The sequence below is a fragment of the Wasmannia auropunctata genome, unplaced genomic scaffold (assembly GCF_000956235.1).
Source record: "Wasmannia auropunctata unplaced genomic scaffold, wasmannia.A_1.0 LD335907.1, whole genome shotgun sequence".
In the NCBI taxonomy this organism is placed as follows: Eukaryota; Metazoa; Arthropoda; class Insecta; order Hymenoptera; family Formicidae; genus Wasmannia; species Wasmannia auropunctata.
In genome coordinates, this window is record NW_012026983.1 from 32,443 (window position 1) to 37,368 (window position 4,926).

The 4,926-nt window shown below is 36.9% G+C and overlaps 1 long non-coding RNA gene across 1 annotated transcript; it reads right to left on the reverse strand.

Annotated features, from left to right (window-relative positions):
* Window positions 1–338: 338 nt before the first annotated feature.
* Window positions 339–2,194, reverse strand: LOC105455199. The gene is made up of 3 exons (XR_975095.1): window positions 1,665–2,194; window positions 1,241–1,302; window positions 339–609 (listed from the first exon to the last, which is right to left on the reverse strand). It is a non-coding gene; the product is annotated as an uncharacterized LOC105455199 (long non-coding RNA).
* Between the last annotated feature and the right edge of the window lie 2,732 nt (window positions 2,195–4,926).

The window sequence follows — 4,926 nt, forward strand, 5'->3', positions numbered from 1 at the left end:
TTATCGTAAACTCGATGATCAGTGAAATTGGGATGCCGTCAAGTTGTACGGACATACGCTAATAATTTTGTAGGCGAATGCAGGATGCAACATGTTATGATTGACTGCATTTTCCCACCTAGCGATTAAATCAGTGCAGAACGGCTACATTTTTATTCTTTTAGAAAAAAAAACTTAATCCATCTGTCGCTCTGACGCCGCGTTTCGGTATTTTATTAAAAATACTTCCCACAGTCAAAGTTTTTATAAAATATAAAAAAACTTCTTTTTTTTATTATTACGAGAAATAAATACTGATGTATAATATAATTCTATTTTTCCTTTCTGTAACAAATATATACATATAAATTCATCGTGCAAATTCGATCTAACAGATCGGAGTCAGGCGTAAGTCTTAAGGGGATGCTGACGTCGTTTGTTTTGCAACAATAATTTTTGTATCGAGATTTTTTCATATAATTACTTTAATAGATTTGGAAATCCTTTTCCAGAAGTGAAGTATACGCATTAATACTGGTCTAACGCTCGGAGTTATGCCAACAAAATTTTCATCTCTTAGTTGTATGTGGTGTCTAGAGCTGTCAAGTCGAGACATCATGTGCAAAAGATCTGTAACGTTCGTATTTGCGAAAATGCGATGGCTAGACTAATAGATTACATTAAGAAACAACATGAAGTTTTTAAGATTAGATTTAAATACTTAATTTTCAAAAAATATGTGCATTAAAATACGATGTATATGTGCGATATTGATGTAGTAAACATAAACACATTACTACTCGTCAATTTCGCACACATATCTATATACACGGAAAAAAAATTGCTGTTGCCACAACCTAATAATTGTAATAATTATTTTTGCCCATCAATTTAGTAGAGTTATAGGAACTAAAATACTTTGGAAGTGATTTATATAGTTAACTGAACTCTCAGTCTCAATGTTGTGACGTGCAACTATATTATATATATATATATCTCTCAATCATACTATTTGTTGTACAGACCATACTAGAGAGATAACAATAATGCTTCGGTTGAGGCAACATATATGAAGATATTCTAACCGAATATTATTTATCCTAAGCACTACGGTTGTGACAACCGTACTGATGAGCATACCTTAACAGATGAATGCCATGTAACATCAATATAACTTAAATTCACATGCATTTCTTTTCCAAACATAGAGAATATTGTTGTAACATCCACAGCAATTTTTTCCGTGTACCTATATACATACCTATATACGTACAAATCATCAGTAAGCGATATTATAGAGTACGGTCGTCGCGTCAGCATCCCCTGAAAAAAAACTGCTAATGAAGAAGGATAATTTAGATTAACATAAAATCTCAATTTTTTAATTAATTTTAACTCTAAAGATTTTAATTTTAAATTTAAGCTTATCGTATCGATTTCTGCTGTCGTTATGTGCGAAAAATCCCCATCTGTTATGCATGTGATCCGTAAGCTTAAAATCCCCCGAAACCGAGAAGGATTTTATTCGCTTCCGCTAACGCAGATGTATCGCGTGCAAAACCATCAGCGGAACGGTGCTGGTGAATTTATGCAAAGGGTTACAGTTACTCCTTTTTTTCGACGAACAACGATCAACCAGTTTCCTCTTCCTTCTCCCTTCATCCCCCCCCCCTTTGTTGATCTACCTTGATTAATGCGTGATGCGTGATTTCAACGGCGGCTCTTTCTCCCCATCGCCGATTCTATCTCTTCCTTTCTCGCTCTCCATTCTTCTCTCATCAATCCCGATCCGGCGGAATCCATCGATCAGCTCTGGAGCAGGGAAATCGCTTTGGGCTCGCCGGGAGAATGGACTACTCGCGGGGAAACTCGCGCCCGCCCGAAGACGGGGTCAGCGACGTCGCTCGTTTTCGCGCGCGCTCTCGTTTGTCAATGCCCGCCGTCATTTGCTCACTTATATTTTCACTTCCGCCGCCTTTCGCGACGGTGATGTTTATAATAACGGGACCAAATTATTAATTAAACGTTCGTGTTTTCTCATTTCGATATGCTTCAATCACTGTGTATTGCATACAAATTTTATTATTTTTCGCATCTGACGAATTCCGTGATACTACTGCAAATTCAGGCACGCCATATTTATACGATAAGCGAAATTATAATTTATTCATTTAATGAATTTCTTAACGACCGACGTCATTGGAGATTTATCGGCTGACACGCGTTGCATCTTAACCCTACGTACATTATACACAAGCTGTTTTTTTGACAACGTCGTATACACACTGGGGTCCCGGGGACCCCATCCATATTTATTACTGTAACTAGTAAAAATGGACATATTTTAATTAATATTTTTTTTCAATCGATAGAGAATCAACAAAGGAACAAGCCCATAATTTTTAAAAGTCGATAGAATTGAGAAGCTCCAAGATATATGGGTTTAAAGAAAAAAAAAGTTTGAAACGCGAAAAAATTTCGATTAGTACCTTTTTTAAAAAATCATATGTCTTTTGTTTATAGACCGATTTGAAAAATTCTTGAAAATTCTGAAAGGGCATACTTGAAATAATAACAAAAAAAAATTTGGCGACCGATATTTCAATTTTTTAACAAAACTGCAAATAGTCCCGGGGGCCCCACGCTCACTTTAACTGTTCACTGCTCGGTTGTTGAGCGACAATTGCCGCGCATCAACACTTCCTACTGATTGTGAGCTCTCAAAATTTTTTTACGTCAATATCCTAAACTCCTCCCCTTCCAATTTCAGAAATGCCAAACCGAGAAAGTTTCGCTGGGGTTCCGGGCATACCTCAGTGTGTACATCTATCTGAAACTTTTTTTACGTCAATATCCTAAACCTCTCCCCTTCCAATTTCAGAAATGCCAAACCGAGAAAGTTTCGCTGGGGTTCCGGGGACACCCGAGTGTGTATATCTAGGGTTAACGCTCAACGATCGTCCAAATGGAATTACATTTTGAATTGCGAAGACGTGGACAGTAAGACGTAACAGTAAACGCGGAGACAAATAACGGCCGTTGTACATCTCGGGATTAACCAACTCGGAGGTTGCCACTGGCGAAGTAAAATGCGCGGCATGACCGAGCATGACGCTATTTTTGTCCCGTAATTGCAAAAAATTGTACCCCTAAAAATGCGCGCCTTGACGTGTCTTAATTTCATTTAATTTATCTCAATTACGAAACAAAATCCAGCGAATTTGGAGTCGACTCGCTAATTGAAAGTCTTCAGCAGTAAACGAGATCTCGTTACGTTTATAAATATCTTTATAGGAAGTTCGCTGTTCCTGAAATCTTTTCTTGAGAAAATATCTATTCTAAATCTGCCAGAAAATCCATTATAAAATTTTGACAGTTTGTGCTTTTTTTTACTTCTTGTTCTACACATCTCATCCTTCATTGTGCTTTCGTAACGCGCTAAAACACAATGTGCACTTTCGAGATTTATCGAACGAGCTCAACGCTGTTTACTCACGGCGACGGTTAGTGGCCGATTCGATAGTGGCGATTCTTGTAAAGGAAGATAATCCCGTCGAGTTGACTGACTCGCGGAGGGTAATGTTTTGTGTGCAATACATATTAAATTACGCATCTCTCAGTAATCCCCATTGGTACCTCATAAAGTACCAACCCTGAGATATACGAAACGCAATTTCTTAAGCTTACATGGAACTTTTCCCTCGAAAGAAAGTTACGGCGCTTGACTATTCGGGCGGAGTTTCGTTTCGCCTCTCTGCGCCAGGAAAGAGAGAAAGAGAGGTATCCAGATACCTATTTATCCCGTATTTACGCGACGAGCTCGTTGAAATTTTCGAGGGTCGTAAAGGACCGTGTCGCGTGCACCGCCGTAAAATGTATCGCGGTGGTCGCATACATAAAACACGCGTAACATGTGTAACATACGTTGATAATACTATACGCCCTCACTTCAAACTACTTCGAAGATGTCGACCCGCGCGCGTTTATTGCCGAATGTGACTCTCTAATTTCCATCTCGCGTTGGACAAGCGCAAGACAAATAACGCTTAGTTTCGAGCAGTAAATTTAATATTAACTCCAGAACACACACACACGCCACCGCGTGCAAAATTCAATAAAGGTCCAACTTTTAGGAAATGCGATGAAATATTTACAATATTCTTTAGAATAGAATTTTACTCGTATAAACATTTGTTAATGGAAGTTCAGAAATATCGTATTTTTTTTTCTCTTTTTTGTTCGAATGCAGATTCTTTTTGAATTTGAATTTAAAGATGACTGTTTATTATAAGCATTAAAAGCGAATATTAAATATTGAATATTAACGAATAAATAAATATGTAAATATATTTCGAAATATGTAAAAAAAATTCAAGAGAAGTCAAATTTAAAGTAAAATTTTGTTAGTTAAAACTTTTTATACTTAAAATTCCGCAAATAATTCTGCTTAATTAATTAAAGGTTATTGCTTTGATATTTAAAATAGCGAATAACCTATTAATACCATTCGTTTTTATTTACATTTGCGTATTTAATTTCTTATAATTAGGAAAGAGATTTGGGAGCATCTCTTATGCAAATGATATCTGAATAACGACAATTAATCTTGAACACCTTTCTGTCTTACTGTCACAAGCACGCGGTTCATTGGATAAATCTCATTGGATTCCGTCCAATAATACCTCGAAATTTCAGGCGAGTGTAGACATTTTCGCATCGGGCGTATCTTTCCAGTGTTTCTCTGCGCATACAGCATTGGTCGATAAATCATTTTGGGCATGTTGCATATTCCCCAAAAACAACATGCATCATTGTGGTGGCTAGTTAGAAACATTTTTGGATCGGTGCCATCAGCATCGAAGTAGTTTATCATTCTGATACGTCATTATATTAGTAATTAGAATTAAACACGCAATTAAGTGTTGTAATATGAGTAATACAATATAC